Source organism: Chlorocebus sabaeus, chromosome 25 (assembly GCF_047675955.1).
Source record: "Chlorocebus sabaeus isolate Y175 chromosome 25, mChlSab1.0.hap1, whole genome shotgun sequence".
NCBI classification, from domain to species: domain Eukaryota; kingdom Metazoa; phylum Chordata; class Mammalia; order Primates; family Cercopithecidae; genus Chlorocebus; species Chlorocebus sabaeus.
Window position 1 is genome coordinate 24,437,280 of NC_132928.1, and position 12,524 is coordinate 24,449,803.

Here is a 12,524-nt window from a genome sequence, read left to right on the forward strand (position 1 = left end):
GGAAAATCACCCCGTTGGCACTGGTGTGCTGAGTCCTGATGCCTGGCATAGAGAAGGTGCTCAATCATCATTTGCTCCCTGCTCTTTGCCAGCCTGCCAGGCCCGGGAGCTCACTGGGGGCAGGGTGCCGGCCTGGGGAGGAGCCTGGGCTCCAGGCACTTGTACTGAATATGCCAGAGCAAGGCAGAGACAGACAACCAGGGGCTGGAGACTCCGGGATAGCCTCTGGGCAGATTCCTACCTGGAGTCCCTAGCTCCCACAGCAGTGCTGGGGAGAGCTGGGTGTGTGTGCGTGTTTATGTCCCAGTGTGCATGGATATAATACTTGTGGGTATCTGTCTGTAGTATCTATATGTCTCTGTGTATATGTGTGATCTGAGTTTTGTGTCTGCATGTATGCATGTGTCTATGTGTCTGTGTATGTTGATGTCTGGTCTTTGTGTGTGTGTGTGTGTGTGTGTGTGTGTGTGTGTGTCTGTGTGTGTGTGTGTCTCGGGTGTGAGGACTCAGCCCCTTGCCTTGTTTCCCTGCAGCCCACCAGGAGGTTTGCATCATAGATCCTTCGCCTCCACCTCCAGTAGTCACGATTGTCTGTTGTCTCTATTACCATAAGTAATTACCGTGGGTAATCACAAATAATCCAGCCCAAGGATCCTGGGTACCCTCCAGGGATCAAGACGTACAGCCTTAGAGGACACTGCGGGGGAGGTGCCAGGATCCAGGAGCACCAGGGCTTGCCCTCGGGGAGTGCCAGAGACCCATCAGCCTAATCAGATGTATATTGAGCTCCATTGTGTGCCACAGCCTTGGGTGAAAACACATATACACACACAGAGAGTCCGGACTAAAGGTTGGAGCTCGTTGCCTCCCTAAAGGTGAGGCAGTTGGCATCCAGTCCTGCCCTGCATTCATTTCCATCACAGTATTTACTGACTATGTGCCAGGCATTGTGCTAAGCACAGGGAGACAGTAATAAAGTTACTGCCTCTACAGAGCTCCCTGACCACCTGAGTGCAGCCTAGGATGTGCTCATGAGTTCACTGATCAGTCATCTCCCCATACCATCTGCCCTATTATGCATTCTAGAATGCCCAGGATGGAGGAGGCCTTTTCGTCAGGAGCAAGGCTGGAGTGGAGCTATGCCAGGCCCAGAGCTGGCCCTGCGAGCCCTAAGCCAGCCAAGTCTCGCCCAGGCCAGCTGCCCTGGTGCAGGGGTGCAGGCGCAGACTGGCACAGGCGAGCACAGGCTGTCACCAGCAGGGGCTGGTCCTGCGAGGCACCAGCACATGGGGGAGTGGACTGCTGGGGGGTTCAGGGCACCAGGGGGAGCTGACTGAATTGTCGGGCCCAGGAAACAAAGGGCCTGGGGGACAGAAGGCTGTGAGTGGGGCTCCAACACATGACAGGGTTTTCTGGGGTAAGGCCCCCTGCACGGAGCCAGTCAGAAAATAAAAGATACACCCTCCACCCCAGAGTGCTGCCTATTGGGACGCCCAGCTCCTGGTCCTGAATTTCTCTCCTCTTCTCCCCAGTAATGGAGATTGGAGAGCAATGAGAGATTTGGCAACTTCCGATGGATGGTGGTAGGAAGGGAGAGTTTGGAGCCCAGCTGTGGGCAGAGACGAAGTGATTTATTATCAGCCTACAAAGTACTCGAGGAGCCCTTCAGGTCCCCGCTTGACCTCTATCCTATAAAACAGCACACTGGTTAACAGGGCAGGCTATTGGATCAATTTGCCTGGTGCTGTCTAGCTAGCATACCCCTAATACAACCAACGAGTATAATCCTGGTTATCACAGTCATTACTTAACCAGTCCCAGCCTCACTCTCCCATCTGCAAGAGTGGGATGAGAAGGGTAGGACCTGCTTCATGGGACTGCTGAGAGGTCAGCACCGTCACAGGCTCATAGTGAGTGCTCAGGAAAGATCAGATCTTAAAACTGAGAAATCTCACAGCCCTGTGTCCACAGCCACTGTGCCTGTCTGGCTTACTTCTATACAGTCACAACATCCAGGTGGCACTCATATGTATTTAGGAGACTGACAAACCCACAATCTCCTGGGCAGGTGCCTCCCTCCTCTTACATTCCACAGGTGCAACGGTCATAGGTAAGCACTAGCACACCACCCCAGACTAGGGCACAAGGACACACTCCCATGACAGAGTTATACCTGGTACAATGTGCTCAGGGGCTCACACGGCCAGGACAGGTACTCCTTCTCAACCGCCCTCACCTCCTGCCTGGTGGGATCTAAGATCAGTACCCTTTCCTTTGCCTAAGACAAGAATTGCCCAGGAGGCAAGCACCATCATCCTCCAGGAAGGTCTGAACCAGCCACATGTCCCTCTGGTCAGTACAGGGCCCTGCGGTGGCATGGGTGGGGGCTGCTAGGATCTCAGCGTGCCAGGCCAGGCAGCAGCTGGAAGGTGCGGGGTGAAGGATTGTGATTGAGGGGTCTCTGTGGTACCCTGAGCTGCAGACATCCTTAGGGGAGATATGCAGCCCCGCCCTTCCTTAGCCCCCTCTGTGTGCTGCTCAGCTCTGTCTGCAGGCTCTTTGTGACTGCAGCTGCTTCCCTGAGGCCCAGCCCTCGAGCTGACGTGCCCTCTGGGGACAGCTGTGGCTCCCAGGCTCATGGGTTTGTTTGAGCTTCCAGCATTGGGCAGGGGGGAGTCTGGCCCTTGATCTGAGCCTAGAGTCTTTGCCCCTGCAGGAGAGACCTACTCTAACAAAGAGACCCTATAAAGTAGGGAGTGGACAGAAGAGGAGAGGCTTCCATCCTCCTGGGAAGCTCAGGATCAGGAGCCAGCCACCCCCAGACCATAGGTGTTCCTACTTGCCTGCCCTGCTCTGTGTGTGGTGTAAAGCAGTGAATGAGCGCTTTAGAAGGATTCCTTTTTGAGATGCCAGGCATAAGAAAAATGGTTTCAACTTGTTTCTGAAGAAGCAAATCAGGAAGAAAATTTCCTCCTGCATTAGCAGAGCAATTTCTGCATGTCCCCCCAACTCTGCTGCAAGGAGGCTCCCCCCAGTTCCTAGACAGCTTCCTCCAAGGTGGTTCAGCACTTAAGCCTGGTGGAGGTGGGGTCCAAACTGCTCTTCCTCTCAAGCTAGTTTCCTTTGGATTTGGGGTCCAGATTAGCTTCACCTTTTGGGCAGCACTGCAGGAAGGCTGCCCTCCAGCCAGGCACAGGGTGGGAGAACCCCTTGGTCCTTGAGGGTGGCAGGCACTGAGAAGATGTGGGTTTGGGCTGGAGGAAACCCAGCAGGTTTGACTAAATGGGTGTGTGTGAGAGGCTGGCGTTGACTTCCCCATCTAAGTAGGGAACTTAATGGCTCATTAGGTAAGAAGGATGCTGAGATGTGTTTGGGCCTGAATGTGTCCTGGGATGGAAGGTGTTCGGGTTTCAGGTGACAACATTACACTCCTTGCTTTTGTTTGCATCCTCTTTGGTAAACAAAGAAACATGGGCTAATCTTGTAGCAAGGAATCATCAAACTGAAGAAAGCACTTACTCCAGGATGATTACCATCAGGACACAGAGCCCACAGAAACTCCCATAAACATTCCAGGTTAGCAACAGCCTCTGGGGGGTTGGTCTAGATTGGGGTTGTGGTCCTGAGGGATGAAGGGGTGGCCAGCATGCATGAGGGAATGAAAAGGATGTCTGCCTTCTTATGGATTCCTGAGTCACATCCACCTTTTACCATTTGAAACAGGATTACTGGAAGTTGGAAGAAACTTACAGGGTCAACCAGCCCAACCTTTGCCTCTAGGCAGGACTCTCTAACCTTGGACCAGACCCCAGTTCTCCACACCATCCTTAGAGTCATCTGAAAGGAGACTGCCCCACCTCCTCATGGCTCACCCTTCTAGCCACGAAGTATCTCTTGCAGTCTAACTTAAGTCCCTCTGGCTTCCCTGGCATATTCTTTGCTGTGGTTCTTCCTCCCCTGCGTATCAACCACCTCTTCTCCAACCCCCTGGTTCTGCCCTAGGAATCCCTCCAAAAATACAAACACCACCCACACTCAGGCTTAGAGATTGTCTTTGAAATACGCTTTCTCACCAACGTTTGGCTCGAGGAGGTTTCTGAAGAGGGGACTACGCATCCTCCAAACCACCCCAAACGCATTGCTTCCCTGGTGGCTTTAGAGGCAGAAAGGATGCCTTGGGGTCCTCTGTCTATATACATGCTCCTAAGGCGTAAGTTTGGTCAGCCAGAGACGAGATGTGCAACCACCCCGTTGAGCACAATTCCTTGGAGGTCCATCCCGCATGTGTCTCTATTTGAACGACTGCTGGCAGAGAAGTTGCTGGAATGGAGTTGCATAAGGAGTGAAATCTGGCAGGGGAAATGGTGGGCGGGGGGGAGGCCTAGGGCCGAAGCTGGTGGAGTACATGCGACCAGAGAAGGGAGTGCGAGGAAAGAAGGAGTAGAGGAAGGAAGGAGAGTAAGAGAGAGAGCCGGGAATGAGAGCAGTCTCCCGGAGTCTGGGGCACTCATCTCCATGAGCAGTGTGGCTCTGCTTCCCTCACTGCTCATGGTGTCAGCACCGCGGTCTCTGCACCTGTGAGGCAGGTGGACCTTGGGTGACTTTGACATCATTGGCTCAGGGGCCCTTTCCTGTCTGTCTCACCTCCTGCCTCCCTCTTACTGGCTGAGGACTCCCACAGGCGATTAGGAAGGACTTTGACCTTGTGGCAAAAGCCCTGTCTGTGGTTCTGCAGCTTGGCTAGAAAGGGGTTAACTGGTGGGCACCCTGGGGAGGGGCTTGGATGCTGCTGTCTTTAAGGGGAGAGCTCCCTTCTCTCAAGGCCAGGAGTGAGGGCACCTGTTGTGACCTCCAGGCCAGCTCCCTGCCCCACCCCCAGGAGGTGCTGTCACAGCAGCCTCTCCCACAGGTGGCCCACCTTTTGCTGCACTCGATCTCCAGTGGCTCATTCGGCCCCTCTGAGTGGGACCAGGAGGTAGAGAGACTGGGAGCCTAAGTGAGCTGAGGGGTCTTTGGCCAGAGAGTTGGAAGAGGAGGCTGAAACTGTTGCCCAGACGAGACCAGAACATCACCTGTGCACTGGGTTTCTTGGGCTGTTCCTCCTCCCACCTCCTTCTGAGCAGAGGGAAAAGATGCTGAAACCCACCTTTCTCCAGGGCTGGGGCCATGGCATGCACAACCCCACTCCCTCCTGATCTCACTGGATCCCCCACCCCTAGGACACAGGCTCAGCCCCAGTGGTCTGGGGCTAGAGGGTGCCCGACTCCGTCCCCAAGTAGCAGCAGGACTCTCCCCTTCCATAGGCACTGCCTCCTCCACGTCCCGCTGCTTCCCAGACCTGAGAGACCCTCTTGGAGAAGGTGACAGGATTCAGCTCCGGACACGTACTGGCTGGGGCTGCCCCCCACCTCTCGCCCATTACGTAAGCCCCACGGTGCTGGGCAGAAGGACTTCCCTCTCTTTCCAGAACCCCCCAGCTCTGCCCCTCCCCTCCCCATACCACTCTGGCTCCAGCCCCTTTCCTTACTGGAAAGCCAAACTTTGTGCAAATCCTTCCCTCCCACCAGTGAGGATAGAGGGGAGGGATTTGAGGAGAAGCTAAGGTTGGGAGGGGGAAGGGAAGGAAAGGAATTTCAGCCTGGTGGCCCCAGCCTCTCGCCCTTTGGGATGTGACTGGCCTCAGGACTCTCCTCCCCGAGTCCCAGTTCCTGGACAGGCCTTTGCCCAAACTTATGCTCCACTCTCCCCTCTGTCTTCCACAGCCTCCCCCTCTGTCCAACTGAAGCAAGACTTTGCAAAGAGGTCACCCTGCAGAGGTAGACCCTGGGTAACCTCAAATCTGAGGACTCCGGCTCAATTCCATGCAGGGACTTCTGGGACAGGCCAGGGCCCAGGGCCTGGCCTATGGACTGGTCTTGTCCTGGACCCGGTGCCCAGGGCCGGCCCAGGAGAAACTGCCCTCTCCACAGGCAGCTGCCACTGCCTGCTGGCCAACTCGAATTCCTGGACATCCTCCTGGGGTCCAGCTTTTCCGCCAAGCTCGGCCTGATAGAGCCCTGCGGGATGCCGCCCACGTAGACAGGGCGGAGGGGAGCCCCAGCACCCACCCTGAGGTAGACAGGGGCTGAGGGCAGAAGTCAGAATGGCCCCAACCTGCTAGCGTTCCTGTCCCTGTTCCCTACCAAGTTACAAGGGGGCTATTTACAGGAACTGAGCCGGGAGCCCTGGCCCATGACAACGCGCGGGGAAGCCCCTGGGTTGGAGGAGACAAAAGCGTTTGGCACCTACCTGGGGCGAGAGAAGGGTGTTGGCTGGGGCAGGTGGACGCTGCCCGAGTAGGTGAGCCAGGGCCGGCCGGGCCGCCAGCCCCTGGGCCGCCCTCCTCTGGGCCCTGGCGGCCTCAGCCACTCGCTGTCCGGGTGCGGCGGCGGCCGCGGCGGCGGTGGCGGGTGAGGGCGCGTGTGTGTGAGCGCGCCCGGAGCCACTGCAGCATCTCTGCATCAAGATGTGCTCCTCCCTCTCCCAAGCTCCGCTCACTGGCTGGCTCCGGTCCTCAGCCAACGCTCGGGGGCCCTGGAGATGGCTTCCTTCTGCCCCCCTCCCACCCCCCTTCCGTCCCCACCCTCCTGGCTTTACCTCATTTGCTGTCATTTAAGGACCAGGGAGCGAGCCCAGCGCGCGTCTTCCATAATGCATGGGCGGCTCTTGGACAGGCCATGGGGCGCTGTCTGGCCCGCCTGTCCTCCCGATCCTGCCCAACCACACTTCTAGTGCCCAGGGCCGAAGGGGCAGGAGAGGGGCCGGGGTGAGGAGGGAAAAGAAAGTGGCTCTTACTCCTCAAATCCTGGAGACCCATGGAGCCAAACCTCCTTGTTTCCCCAGAAATCCTCTATCAGAGGAATAGATCCAAACCAGAAACCCCAGCTTGCTCTGTGGGGCAAGTGGGAGGGAGGGGCTGTCTCTGTTTCCGGGTCCACCCCATGTTCCTCTTTATTGTTTCCCTTGTTCAAAAGTAGTTTGAGCTTTTTGTCAAAATATCTAAATGTTAGAGGACATTTAAAAATACATAGTGAAAGTCCCTCAACCACTGCTCTTAATAAATTTAAGCACATGCCCCCAGGTTTATGATTTTCATGTATACAATTACATGGGTTATTAGGGTTATTTCACACAAAAGTGATGACATAAAACAGTAGGACTGGCAAAACACTTTTCACTGTATAACTGATCTTGGACACTTTTGTGCATCAGTAGGTTTGGATCCAATCCCATTTTTAAGCAACCAGCAGTGCGATGTCATGAAAAATTCCCTGGATTAGGGGTCTGGGTGTCTGAAGTATTCTCTGGGCTTTGCAACCAACTGGCTGTGTGTGCTTGGCTGAGTGCCCTGCCCTCTCTGAGCCTCACTGGTACCTGAAGGGATTAAAAATGGACACAGTCCCGCCAGCTCTGAGATTCTAAGTGCTCACCCTTGTCAGCAATGCATTTCTCCTGCCCTGCTCCTGTCACGTGGGGGAGTGCCCAGGAAGGCTGTGGCCCGGAGGCGGAGGGACCAGCCATCTGCAGCACCAGTCGGCCCTGTCAGGCTGTCACTGTTGTCTCACCCCCCTCTGATCTGCCTGCTGTCCAGCTTGCACAGGCAAGATCGGTGAGCAGTCCAGCTGCTGCAACAGCTGGCAGGGCCAGGCCAGCCTCCCAATTTTAAATGGCTATACCTGTCAAGCCTGGATCATGGCTCCGTGTCTCCCTGAGTGGAGGAGGTCTTGGGGACCTGGGCCAGATTGAGAGGGTCTGGAAAAGGAGAAGGAGTCGGGGAGGTTCTGCTGCTCAGCCCCCAAGGCTGGAATGTCTGCCCAGGCCCCACATGCACTCCCCTCCCTTTCTTCTGAGCCCCTCCAAAGGTCTTGCCCAACTTGAGAGACAGTCTTCTTTGTTCCTGATGGGGAGGACTTGAATTTTGCTAATGATGTTTCTTAAATAACGTTGAATGTTATGTAGATAGACACATCAACCCCTTGCCAGGATATCTTTCCCTTCCTGCCCCTGCCCACACTGTCCTTGCCTGTCTGTATGTCCGAGGGCTGGTACATTGGCTCTGAGCTCCTGAGGTGAACCTTGCTCTTTGACACCACTCAAGTCTGCCTGGGCTCCAAAGAGAGGCTCTGCAAGTTCTCTCCCAGCAGAAACCGGCAGGAACAGGTCCTTGCCAATAAAAGGATGCTATGTCTGCTGCAGGGGACTGACGGGCCAGGAAATTGGCTGGCCCAGGAACCAACTGTCTGAAAATGCTTGCAAGGATTGCTCTAGACGGAGACAGCTGTCTTTGTGACTCTATTTTAGGACAGCTGCTGCCCTGTGGTAGGAGCTGGCTCTCTGGGGAGGGTCATTAGCACAGGTGACTTGGGTCTCAAAGACTCTCAGATCTCAATGCAACCAGCATGCTCCATGCGGACGCTGGCAGACACAATAAGTGAAAACAAGAACGTTTGCCAAGCCTAGACTTGGATAGGGAGACAGTTCCCAAAGTCTCATCTTCTCACTTGTCTGAAGCTCTCGGTGAAGTCTGGTATGAATGAGTCGGCGGGGATTAGGGGGATCTGCCTCCAGGCCTTGAGGTGCTCCTGTTCCTGAGGAGAGAGTGGGGTGGGCATTTGGGGGTTCAGGCTGAGGTTTGCTCGTGGGGCCCATTAGCTTGATAATAACAGAAATAATATCTGTTTTGAATGCCTCCCATATGCCAGGAGCTGTGCTAAATGCGTTATCTGAATTACTCGCCCAAGAGGTCCGTGTTCTTATTATCCTCATTTTTCAGATGCTGCTCAGTAAGAGTAAGGAACTTACTCAAAGGAAACAGTAAACGAGTGGAAGCCTGGGCAATGTGGCGAAACCCCATCTCAACAAAAAACACACAAAAAGTAGCCAGTGTGGTGGCGCACACCTGTAGTCCCAGCTAACTAGGAGGCTGAGATAGGAAGATCACCTGAGCCTGGGAGGGTGAGCCTGCAGTGAACTGTGATCGTGCCACTACACTCCAGCCTAGATGACAAAGTGAGGGCTGGGATCGGCCTCCAGCATCCTGGCTTAGCCACTGTGCTGTGGACTCCAGCTACCTACTGTCTGTTCTTTTGAGGTGGGCAAAATAGGGGGCAGAACAGTTTCTTCCTCTTTGATGACAGCCAGAGCCTAGAATCTTCAGTGCAGCTGACCATAAGGGCCGCCTCTCCTTTCTGTGGCCAGTCAGTATGACTCCATGTCGTACTGGGACCCCGTATCTCAAAGTTGAGTCCCCACAGACTTTTAAGGGGGCAAGAAAGGGCCTGCTGAAGATAATCAGGTGGCTAATAAAATGGCTTATAAATTTGTCTGCAAACATGTGGTGTTCCCTTGGTGGTGGTGGGTGGGGGTCAGAAGGCATTTTGAGGGCCACCCAACCCTGCCCTGACCATCTGCTTCTTCCTACTGTAGCCACACAAGATTGATAGTAATGGAGTCCAGTGGGTCTCTAACCGATCAAGAAGGGACCTTTAGGCCCCGTCCCTGAGGACAAGTGGGAAGGAGATGAGACCCTGCCATGGCCCCAGGATGCTGCAGCTTTGCTGTCTCTTTCCTCACCAGTCCCCACCTCACCTCTCCTCTCCTGGCCTCTTCAGCCACCAGCATCTTTGCCCCGACCCTTTTCCCGGGAGACCGTGTGTTTATGGAGCAGCTCCTCTGCCTGGAATGTAGGGATCCAAGGGCCAGGGGATGCAGTCTTCAAAGTGCCGGTGACCTTTTTGGAAGCAGTGTGACAGTGGTAACAGGACCGTCCATCCACAGCTCTGGGGAAGACTGATATGGCCGTGAGGCAAAGCTCTGCAGACAGACCTGTTTGACACCAGTCCTGCTACCGAGGAGCTGTGAGGCCATGGGAGAGCCGCATACCTCTTCACCCAGAATGTGGGGACGAAGACACACACCTCACTGAGCTGATGCAAGTGCTGAATTACACGTGAAGTATCTAGCACAGCAGGTGCTCGGAAAATGCCAGGATTTCCCTTGTGGGATTTAGCCTCCCCCTCCTGTAAAACAAGGATATGAGGCAGAGCAGGAAGGGCTGCAAGTAGTTGGGGTGGCTCTGGATTTGTAGTCAAGAGAACTGGACTGTGTCCCAGCTCTGTCACTCCTACCTGGATGACACTGGGCAGGTAACAGAATGACACTTAATTGCCCAGAGAATCCATTTCTTTGTCAGTAAAATAGGAATGACCCTACTCCTATCTAGGATGGTAGTGAGGATATGTGAATTAAACATAATGGTTTTTAAAAGCACTTTGAATTACAAGGTGCCATATCAAATACTGATGGTCATTCCCTCAGCTATGCAATTCAGAAAATAGGGATTATCTCATCAGTTCGTATTCTCCCAGTCCCCCACCCTCCTGCTTAGCACTGTGCCTGCTGCATAGTGGAGACTCAATAGATATTTGTTGACTGGGTGAATGAATGAAAGAGAATAGCTATAGTAAACATTCAGAGGATGAGGAGAGAGGGAGGTAGGATGTGGGTGAAGGTTTCAGTGGGGGTGGGTGGGTGCATCTTGAATTGAGCCTGGATGGAGACAGACGAGGTGGGGAATGCGTTTCTGGCATGGGGGCACGTGGTGTAGCAGGAGCCAAGAAGTGGGGACTGGGAAGAGCATGATTTGTGTAATGCCTGGAGGAGCCCAGTTGACCTAGCAGGGGTGCTGGAAGGAAGATCTCAATGCCCTGTCTGCATTTGCCTTCCTAATTTCACATGAGGGCCCGGAGGGGTCTGTGGCCCGGAGGGGCCTAATTATTCTCTTTGCCATTTCAACCCGGGGCTCTTGCAGTTCCTTTTTCAGGCTTATAATAGATGATGCTAATGTCATTATTAATATTTAATAGTAATGATGCTAATAATGCCCTGCATTTATGTGGTCTCTCCAAAGAGCTCAAAGAACCCTGAGTTCTTTTTTTATGAAACAATTTGGCTATGTGGAAGGTGGGAGGGCAGGAGGGCAGGGCAGTAGAGAGGGACTGAGTCACAAAGAAACCAAAGCCAGAAGGGTGAAATGATTGGGCCAAGGTCACAGAGCAGTCGGGGTGGAGCTGGGCTAGGACTGGGTGTGTGCGTTCTCTGCCTGGAGCTCTGTCCTTGACTCCCCCAGGTCATCTGGGTTTAAGGAGGATGTTCCTGGTGGGGGCATCTTTTGGAGCTGGTAAAAGCCATGCCATCCAGAGGATATGAGAGAACAGTCTTGGGGGCAGCTATGACACTGGAAGTGGGCTGGCCTGAAGAGCAGATAACCTTTGGCTCTGTCTGTCATTTACTAAGCCTGCCCAGGGTGGCTAATAGGGAGCCATGGAATATGGGAGGTGGAAAGGGTAGGCGGGGACACTGGAGTCCTTTACTAGATTCTGCAGGCCTCCCTGAGCCTTAGCACAGACCCCTGTTTTCCAGGATCTCTGGGTGTCTCATGTACAACCTCTTGGAAGCAGTGTCAATCAGCCCACGGTCAGTGTGGAAGCTCGGGGCTGCTGTATAGCGTTACACAAGGAGCTCCTCCATGTAGAGCAATGTCAATGGTGCCCCCAGGAAGGAGACAGTGCAGAGTGGTTGGAAGGCCTTGGAGTCAGACAGGTCTTGATTCCAATTCCACCCACCTTATTGATTGACTGTGTGACCATAGGCTTCTAAGACTCAATTTCATCGTCTGTAAAGTGGAGGAGAGGTTCTGCTTCAAAGGGCTGTGTGGATCAGCCGAGGCGGGGTACACATATGTGTTGGACAGTAGTGGAGGAGGGAGTGGGCATTTCAAGGTTCTGGCATCAGTGGAGGGAGTGTCCAGTGTGGGTGATGCCAGCAGTGGCGTCCTGGCTGGACATTGCCCAGATGTGACCTCAGCCTGTCTCTGCTGGCTGGTCTGTGTTGGCTCCTGCCAATTTCTCAGTCGACTTCTTTAGTCTTTCCATTGATTCTATGATTGACTTGATAGCTTTCTGGTGAATTCCATTTCTGATTACAATGGCCAAAGTCTATTTATGCTGCCTGCAACTGAGAACCTAGACTGATTCAGGACTGAAAGCTTCTAGCACAGTGTTTGACACAAAAGATGTGCTCAATAAACAATAACCGGAAATTGTTAGAAAATATTGTATTCATCCATCCCGATACCTTGTATCAGGTATTGCACCAAGTGCTGGGGGTACAGAGGAGAATAAAGCACAGTGAGTACTCGTGAGGAGCTCACAGTTTAATGGTGGGACTGACGTGTACAAATAATCAGAATCCAATCCTGTGAATGCTCTAACCCAAGTTGGCACGAAGTATCACGGAGGGGCATCAGCCTTGGCCTAGTGAGACTTGGGAGTGAGAAAACATTTTAACTGTGTCTTGAAGGAAGACTCTGAGTTTACCAGGTAGACCAGGTGTTTGTGGTACGAGCTGGAGGAGGCAGGGAAGAGATGCTGCCAGGAAGAAGCAACAGCTTGTGCAAAGGTGACGACAGCGTGGCAGATTTGAAA

General features: G+C 53.8%; 1 protein-coding gene across 2 annotated transcripts in view; it reads right to left on the minus strand.

The window, feature by feature from the left end:
- CNTN2 (contactin 2) overlaps positions 1 to 6,583 on the minus strand; it is a 35,375-nt gene extending 28,792 nt beyond the window's left edge. For both annotated transcript variants that reach the window (XM_007988767.3, XM_073011567.1), the window contains exon 1: positions 6,289 to 6,583. The gene's annotated coding sequence lies outside the window, so the exon portion shown is untranslated. The remainder of the gene's footprint in view (positions 1 to 6,288) is intronic.
- Between the last annotated feature and the right edge of the window lie 5,941 nt (positions 6,584 to 12,524).